Here is a 9,801-nt window from a genome sequence, read left to right as displayed (position 1 = left end):
CAAAACAAATGCAAAACTTTTTTAATTTCCGTACGAGATTAGGAGGAATTCACGTTCAATCTCATGTTACTGATTGATGGTTATCGAATCAACTGAGGATTCCTCTTCCAAACCACGAAGATACGAATCTCCTATGTGAAAGATAGGAAAGTTTAAATAAATATAACTAAAGGCCCAGCAAAGACAGTGCACAGAAAGAAAGAGAAAGAAGCAGAAAGGAAAGCGCGAATGATCATAAGATAAAGCGAGTGAGAGCAGACTCTGCAAGAGCTCTGTCCCAAAAAAGTGTGTGTAACAAAATTAAGTTAAACACCCGAAAATATTAAAACATGGCAGTTGACTGAAATTTCAATGAAAACTCTTTATATTTAAGTAGGCTAATAGGCCTTTAATATCCTCAATATTCAAGCAACAAACGTTAGTATATATGGGCATTCCCAAGCCCAATAACAGCCACTTAGTAAAACAAGCATTTGCAATGCAATAGGTCTCGCATTAGTAAAGTTTGAGATATTGGTATTGTAAATGACAATTTTTTTTATGTGTTGTTTTTGAAAAACACTAAATTAATAGTTTTGCCATTTCCAATGGCAATACTTTTAATTTTCGAAAATGAGACACCTGTAGCTGCAGTGAAAAGTGAAACATGCATGTGTGCTAATAGCACACAAGAGCTGTGAATGTTGGCATAGGGGTGCTGACACTACAACAATACAATCGGGAGGTGGGGCAGTGAATGGGCAGTCGGCAGTAAGGGTGCGGGGCTGGGGGTGGTACAGTGGCTGGGGACACGAGTCGAACAGAAGGCAAAAGGGGCACAAAAGCAAGTAAAAAATAACTAAAGACAACTATTAACATTTGACAAGATCATTATTTCTAAGTGTTCCAACATTAATTGAATATATGTTTGTGGGCATAGCTTTCGTTCGCATAAAAGAAGGACTAGAATGATGGTTTTTAACATAGTGTACATATTTTAATGATGTAGACAAAGACATTTCTATATTTATGTGCAGTTGCCAATACTGTACAATTTATAAACTTCAAAAAATATCAAGTAAAACAGTATTATCTTTTCTACATATGCATTGTTCACAAATTGTTTATTTTTAAATAATATGAAAAATTGTATATACATCATTGTTTTTAAGGTAAGTAATAACATATTATTCAGTTAAATGCAAGTTTTTTTTTCTGCAATACACATTTTTTGGAGGATAATGCTTGAAAACTTAACAATGTAAAAGTGTAGTACTTGCAATAATTAGTACAACAAAAAAGAACTAATGTAGTATAAAGCAAAAACAGTTGTGCACTAGCATTGTGATAAAAAACGTTACATTTAGAACATTATGCAAAAATGTGTACATTATGTGCTAGCGATTTTCTCTTTTTTCTAAAAAGCAGTTTCTTGCAGTACACAAAATGTGTTTGTTTTTGTTACGTTGTTACACTTGTTTAATTATGTCTGTTATACACCCATTGCAAAACAGTATATTTAGTGTTATTGGTAAATGCGGCATTAAAGCATCTTCAAAATCTTCTGTATCTGTATCAATGTCTAGGAAGTCCATCAAAGTTGTATTGTTTATGTCCATCGATTGGAAATTTTCACTTGTTTCTACTTGCACTGTCATTGTGCTTTTTTCTTGGTATGTTTTCTCGACTCCATATAATGTTACAGTAATGTTTTCCTTTGTTGGTTGTATGACCTATAGAGAAAGTGTTTTAATACAAAGTATTTTGTGTTTTTCTTTCTGCAGTATGACAGGTTAAAAAATTATTACTTACTTGTACTGTAGTGTGTCTAGTCGTGTTTAATATTTTTTCTCCATTGAATTCATGTACAGTGAGATGCGTTATCTGTACATATTTCCCAATTTCGATAGCAAAATCTGTTGCTTCTCTCCAAAGACTAACTTTCACAGAGTCGGTGGCATTACTAATTGTTATACTCTTAATCTTTGTTTCTTGTCCTTCGACGAATATATTATTTGTAGCTTCTACCTGTAGTACATAAAATCATGATTCATTGCTGTTCTTGCATATAGTTGTATTTAGGTAAAACAATATGTTCTTTTCATGTTGTTTCATATGTACAAATTTTAACTTATTGAAAAGGCATAGTAAAGGAATTGCTGCTGATTTGGCTAAATAAATTCAGAGTAATAAAAAAATCAAACTGATAGTTATCAGCTTTTACAAATAACATACAACAGTCTTAAGTTGTTTACAAGTAGTTGTTGAGATAGGTAAATGCTGTTTGTAGGTGAGCTTCAGTGTAGTTAGTTATTTTCTGTAAATAGTAAATTTTATAAACCGCTTTACTTACTTTGTATTGTTGTTTAATTGTTGGAATGTGAGCAGTTGCAATGTTGCAAGCTCTTTATTGAAATTTAGCTATACTGCAAGAGAGGGAGTAGTAAAAGAAGCGGATGGTAAGTTAACAACTAAACACTAAGGGGATTAGACCAGCCAAAAAAGCAAATGGGTAGCAATTAGTTGTTACATGTAGAATTGTAACATTTTGAGTTGGCGTAGATAAATGTTTGTTAGAACTGATGTTTAGTAGGTGTGTGTAATTTGCTGTTTAGTTATAAACATGTAATATACTAATTGTGGTGCTTTTACAGACAAAAAAGGAAAGTTGGGGGCAATATTGAGAGCATTTTTGGGAGTAGCATAAGATGTGCGGAGGAATAAAAAAATGCCTTGCTTTGTAGGCTAGGTTTGAAAAAAAAAATATTGAATGATAGCAGTAGAAAGTTGCAAGTTGTGTAATGAAATTGAAAGTATGCTGTAAAGGAATGAAAAGCATAAGACAAGGATGGTAAGCCAGCAAAAAGAAGCAAGGAAGTCAGAGCAACCCCAAAAAAACAATTGTATAGCAATTACCTGTTACAAATAGCATTGTACATTTTTTTTTTGTTGTACAAGTAGTTGTTTGAGACAGGTAAATGCTGTTTATAGGTGAGTTGCATTGTATTTAGGAATATTTTGCAAATAGTAACATATATAAAGCGCTTTACTTACTTCATATTGGTGGTTAATTGATGTTTTTCTGTATGTCATAGGATGTTGGCCTAATTGGAAAAAAAAGCATTGCTCTAGAGGCTATAGTAAACATACTAAAATAGTTCCTTGAATATGAGCCTCGGAATGTTGCAAGTTGTCAATTAAAATTCATACTTCAAAACATTTCAAAGTGCATTTAATTAGAGGCAATTAGTTATAGCTATATAGTTGTAACATTTTTATTTTTTTGGGGGGGAAGAAACATAGGCAAGTGTCTGCAGATAAAAAAGTAATTGAATGTAGCTTACCTCTGTTATTGTTCCTGACACACTCAGTAGTGTCTTCACAGTAGCTCCTCTTACAGCCTTTATTGGAGACACTGGTGGTGCTGGTGGCTGTAAAATGTATTCAGCCTCCTGGATAACAGCTGCTGAAATTTTAAGCGGTGGCGTTCTTGCAATCTTTGTTTGTTTTGTCAATAACAATATAGCATTTTTGATAATATAATTTCGAATTATTATTCCATTTTGTTCTTTGGTTTGATTATAGTAATCCTCATTATAACATGTTGCTTTTATACAGCCAGTTTCATCTGCTAAAGCCATATGGTATAAAACTTTATTCTCTTGTTTAGCATTTCGATAATAAGTCTTTGAGGGAGACGCAGCGTCCAGCTGACAGGAACACCGAGGGCAGCAGCAGCCAAGCGCGAGAGGCACCAGCGCTACCTGGCCATGCCCCTTTCTACAGGGGCCTTTAAAGTTACCTCGCGTCTCCCGCTCTGCGGGAGACGCAGCGTCCAGCTCACAGGAACACCAAGGGAAGCAGCAGCCAAGCGCGAGAGGCACCAGCGCTACCTGGCCACGCCCCTTTCTACCGGGGCCTTTAAAGTTACCTCGCGTCTCCCGCTCTGCGGGAGATGCAGCGTCCACCTGACTGGAACACTGAGGGAAGCAGCAGCCAAGCGCGAGAGGCACCAGCGCTACCTGGCCACGCCCCTTTCTACCGGGGCCTTTAAAGTTACCTCGCGTCTCCCGGGAGACGCAGCGTCCAGCTGACAGGATCACCGAGGGAAGCAGCAGCCAAGCGCGAGAGGCACCAGTGCTACCTGGCCACGCCCCTTTTTACCGGGGCGTTTAAAGTTACCTCGCGTCTCCCGCTCCGCGGGAGGCGCAGCGTCCAGCTGACAGGAACACCGAGAGAAGCAGCAGCCAAGTGCGAGAGGCACCAGCGCTACCTGGCCACGCCCCTTTCTACCGGGGCCTTTAAAGTTACCTCGCGTCTCCCGCTCCGAGGGAGACGCAGCGTCCAGCTGACAGGAACACCGAGGGAAGCAGCAGCCAAGCGCGAGAGGCACCAGCGCTACCTGGCCACGCCCCCCTCCTACCGGATATTGTCTGCACCTGTTTCCGGCCCGCGAGACGCGGGCAGCGCCGGGCGAAGCCCGGGCAAAGGGCGGGCCGTCTGGGGCCGACCGAGGCTGGGCTGGGCCTTACATCTAACGTCTGCCCATTCTTTACTGTATCACGGAAAAAGGAACCAAGGACTAAAAGGTACTGTGGGGAGTGAAGGGGGCTTTGACCATTTAAACTCTGTCCTTATAACCTGCCGTATTGACTCACTTTAATAAGGCCCCGAGAGTGCTTCCAATCATCTGCTTTCTTATACAATGGGCAAGAGAAAGACTATGGAAGGGATGGCACAACAATCACAACCAAAAAAAGGGAAAAGGGCTAAAGAGGTCACCCATCCTGGTACAAACTGTACTATGACCCGTATCGAAGCCCTCGTGAATGACCTTGAGGAAATCTTGATAAATAACCCCAATACTCAACAGGAGAAGAACCCCAACAGTGGGGTAGAAAGCCAAGGACAGTGCCGAGGGAAAGTGATACCCGCTATTTTTAATTAATAAAAAAACAAAATACAATAACTTGTATTGTTCATAATTCTCAAGAGGGCGGCCCTGGGCTGGACATTCCTGACGTTTCTGGAGAGAGTAACACTGCAACCAACGTCTTGGGAAATAATGACCAGGGGGATACCCCAAATAATGTAGGGGAGCTAGCTACTATATGCACTAATAAATTTGCTGTCCTGGAAGGAGAGTCAGGGGAAGCTGCAGATGTAATTGCGCAGGCTATCAAAAGGGGTAGCAAAGTTACGGACACCAATACAGACCTAGAAGAAGATTGCCTAAAATGTGGGTCTTTTAATAGGGCAATTTTGAAGAAACTAGAGAAACTAGAAAGGGACATAGTTTTTATAAAAAAACTACTTAATCCCCCAACTCAGAAAGGAAAGATTGATATAACAAATACCATTCAGCAGTCCAAAACACCTGCATTACCTATCACACCACTCAACTCAACAAAACCTACAATTCTTGGAATGCCCAGTAAAAATGTCATAACAAAAAAAGTGCAGTCGGATAGTAGTACGGGAGTGATAAGTACAACTGTGGCGCAGATTAGTCGTAGTACTAAGTCATATGCGGAAATCACGATGCCAAGGGGTACTGCACTAGGTAATAAGACCTTGACTAACCAGGTATCTCCCCCCAAGGGTATAAGGTTGGGAAGACTTGGGAACTCTAAGATAGGCCAAAACATAACATCTAAATCAAGTTTTATAAGGAACCCAGATACAACAGTCTATATGACAGGGGTCCCTAAACTAAACTTGAATTCAGAACACGAAACAAGAGAATCAATCCACAACAAAGCTATCCACTGGATAAGACATGTGAGGGGCTGTAGATCTATCATAAGGGAGGATATAACTAGTATTAAGAGACTGTCCCTGCCCAGCTCCCTCACTGAATGCATTGAAATCCAATTTTGTAATACATTTTTGGCTGAAAATCTAGTGACGTTAGAGTTTCGAACATGCCCCCCGAGACACTCTAATATACAGTTTAGATCTTCCCCTTGGTGGTCAATTACCAAAGATGATGAATTTTCAGATTTAAATAGAATAGATTGACTACACAAAGGTAACTCTACTATTGATCTGGAAAGTAGCCTCAATATGGGCACTGTGGGAAATACAATTACCACAGTGAATGAACCACCTAGCCCTTACAGCACAGTCCTCTCAAAGCAGGATTTGAAAATAACATAGAAGTGGGGGACACTTTAGATACAATTCGTATCCTCTCCTGGAACATTGCAGGCCTTAAAAAACACCTGGTAATTCCAGAATGGAATGATTTTATAGAGAAACATGAGGTCTGCATGTTCCCGGAGACCTGGAGTACGACACCCCTGTATAAATCGGGTTACTCCACCTTCTTCGTCCCTGCTGTTAGTCAAGGCAGGGGCTGTCCATCAGGAGGTCTCATCGTATGGGTCAAGGTAACAATGAATTTGGACATCACTTGTCATAATACAAATTCAGAAGATATCTTGCATCTATCTTTTAAGGGCCCACTAAAGGGCAACAGAGTAGATTTGTTTAACGTTTATGTCAGAGGAGCGCCAGCCTGTAAAAAATCGGAAATAATATCTCTATTGGAAATGGCTCTAGAGGGCACACCCCCAAGATCTAACATCATATTGGGAGGAGACCTTAACTGCACGTATGAACCCCTAACTGAGGATAATTTACTAGGGGTTACTGAGGAGGATATTAAACAGTCTATCCCCCCATTGAACTTAAGACCTATTAAGAGATGGTCGGTTAGAGCACTGCAGATCAATGCTCTGACATTGGAATGTAATTTGCGTGCCTTAAATGGAAGAACAATTTCAGACCCTAACGCGGCCATGACCTTTAATAACCCCAATGGCCAATCTCGTATTGACTACATCCTCCTGGACACAAGATTATGGGGGAATGTTGTCGATATGGATGTTAAGCAGATGCCGGACAGCAACCATAATCCACTCTCCGCTGAAATCAGATGGGATCTAAAAAGGAAAACTCCAAATAACCGCTTATACACTAAAGAAGTAGTCCCATCCAATTGCAATAGAAGGCTAAAATGGCATAAGGTGGCACCCCATGAGAAAACTCTGGAAAGTATAGGCTTTTTAGTGGCATCTAAGGGATTGGAATTTAGTATGCTGAACATTTTACAGGGTGATATCCCTAGCTCAGACATGGGTAATATTTATAGTGACTTCATAGAAAGTATGGGCTCTTACTTCAAAATCACAGGACCGAGCAGACGGAAAATCAATACATCTAAAAATGTCAACCCTTGGTTCTCAGTAGACTGCAGGAAAAAGAGGAAAGCCATTTCACTAGCAATTCGAAAAAAGGACCCAGCAGCTTTAAGGGTAGATAGAAAAGAATATAAAAAAACAGTAGAATTGGCAAAACGCACATGGGAGGAAGACCATTGGCAGGAACTTAGGAGGGCCGCCTCCCTAAAGGACTCAACTCTTTTTTGGGACCTAATAAATAAATCATCAAGAAGGGGAGGGGATTCTGTTTTACATCATATAACCGAAAAGCAATGGTATTCCCATTTCCTGAATCTTTACTCTTGTGAGGCTGACTCCGTACAACTGCCAAACCTACATCTAGACCCTGAGTCAGCTAACTTGAATACTGAACTAGCTGATCCCTTTACTTTTCTTGAGGTCCAAGCAGCTATTAAAAATATTGTCGGGATTGATGCAAGTTTAATGAATCCACAACTATGTTTTTTAACAAATGCAGTATGTGAGGATGGGTTTAGTCCCGGGAAGTTCCTATCTTGGAATATTGCTGGGCTGTGTAGCAAGTCTGAATTACAAACCTGGGTAGATTTTATTAACAGGTTCGATGTGTGCTGCTTTCAAGAAACATGGGCCTGTGACCCTGTTTTCCTCTGTGGGTATTTACATTGTTCAATTCCAGCTACCAGAGGGGTTAGGGGTCGGCCAATGGGAGGGCTTACAGTGTGGATAAAGCAGGATTTGGACATTTCTATTAAAGTGTTGGATTGGGCCATAGTGACATTCAAATATTAAGATTGTCCTCAGAAAAGTGGGATGTGATTGATCTGTATAACATCTATGCTAGAGGAACAAATTCGGGGAGTTCTACCACTCTAGAGGCCTTGCTCTCCTTCTTGGAAACTAAGTCCCTAGGTAATAGAATTGTAGTAGCTGGGGACTTAAACAGGAACTTCGAACCACTTGACAGTACAAATGATCCCCTAGGCCAGGACGAGGATATGCTTTGGGGAATACCATCTTTGAGTATAGATCCTATCAAGCGGTGGACGAAGGACATATTGCTATTAAATGCCATGTGTTTGGAGCATGGGTTAAGAGCCCTAAACGGGAGGACACCAGGGGACAAAGAAGGTGCCTGTACCTTTGATAATGGCCATAGCAGGAGTAGAATAGATTATGTTATATGTAGTCTTTCACTCTGGCAGGGGGTTTTTGATATGGTCATTAAAGCTAGATTGGAAAGTGATCACAATCCCCTTTGTGTGACCCATAAATGGTGGAGTGTTGGGCCTCAAAATATGTACACAAGAAACGAACAACTTCCAGTAATGGCCAACGACATGCGAAGGTTGAAATGGCCAAGTGTCTTAGCAAACGAAGAATCCATGATTACTATTAATGCTGAGGTTGATAAGGCTCTTATTTCTATGGAAGCAGCAAAACCTATAATCCCTGGTTCCAGGGAAATTACAGATATTCACAATGAAGTTTTCTGCCTCCTAAGACCACACTTTATGCAACTACAAAGTACTAAAGGCAAAAGACCTCCTAAAGCGGCCAGGTGGTTTAATCGACAGTGTAGGTCAGCTCGATTGGCACTGGGCCATGCTATCAGAGTAAGAGATAGGGCTATGATTAGTGTAGCCAGAAAATCCTACAATATACGTATCCTCCAGGCTAAGAGACAATGGGATGAAGAGCACTGGGCAGAGTTAAAGGAGGCTTCCAGTAGCAAGGATTCCAGGCTTTTTTGGAAGATTATAAAGTGGGGTAGAGGCGGTACCCCTGATAGGCCAGAAAACAATGTAGCTGAAGAAGCCTGGGTTGAGTATTTTAGACCTCAATATGCTGAAGCAAAGAAGGATGGGATAGGGGAGGTGTTACCGCCAGTTTTTGCTACTGATAACCTGTTTTCCCTTAAGAAAGTCGAATCAGCTATTTGCTCTGTTAAAGGGGGGAGGGCACCAGGGTTAGACGGAATACCGTCAGATATCTTCATACACGACACGAAAAGGTGTGCGAGATATGTCCTACTATTAGGTAATGCAATTGCCAAGGGTGGGGTGGTCCCTGAGCTGTGGCAAGGTGCCATTATTATACCCATCCACAAAAAAGGAAATCGATCTCTCCCAGCTAATTACAGGCCAATAAGCTTGATTGCAACCATACAAAAAGTTATGGGGAAAATGGTTGTAAATCAGCTTATGGACTGGGTGGATGACAATAACGCCCTTTCCCCCTACCAAGCAGGATTCAGGAGGGCAACCAGCACAATTGACCAAGTCTTTCGTTTTACCATTTTGCGGTGGAGGACAGTATTGCTTGGCAAAGGCTGCCTGTATGTTGCATTTGTCGACTTGCGGGCAGCCTTTGATTTGGTCCCAAGGCAAAAGTTATGGATGGTATTACATAAATTAGCCATACCAGCTGAACTCCTTACCCTTATCATGCGTTTGCATGAATGTAACTTTGCAAGGGTTCAGTGGGGTAGGAATGGCGAGGCATCCTCAGATTTCCCGGTAGAAAGGGGGGTCCGACAAGGTTGTGCAATGGCACCCCTACTATTCTCACTATTTATTAATGGGATTGTGGGGAGGATGTTAGATGTTAGTGTAGA

At 40.9% G+C, this 9,801-nt stretch overlaps 1 long non-coding RNA gene across 1 annotated transcript in view; it reads right to left on the bottom strand.

The window, feature by feature from the left end:
* Positions 1 to 1,054: 1,054 nt before the first annotated feature.
* The window catches only part of LOC144762838 (uncharacterized), a 65,563-nt gene continuing 56,816 nt past the window's right edge, over positions 1,055 to 9,801 (bottom strand). Inside the window, exons 2-3 of the long non-coding RNA XR_013596149.1 lie at positions 1,792 to 2,007; positions 1,055 to 1,712 (exon numbers count right to left, since the gene is read on the bottom strand). This is a non-coding gene — a long non-coding RNA (uncharacterized LOC144762838). The remainder of the gene's footprint in view (positions 1,713 to 1,791; positions 2,008 to 9,801) is intronic.

Source organism: Lissotriton helveticus, chromosome 6, assembly GCF_964261635.1.
Source record: "Lissotriton helveticus chromosome 6, aLisHel1.1, whole genome shotgun sequence".
Taxonomy (NCBI): Eukaryota; Metazoa; Chordata; class Amphibia; order Caudata; family Salamandridae; genus Lissotriton; species Lissotriton helveticus.
This window is presented reverse-complemented; position numbering and strand designations above follow the sequence as displayed.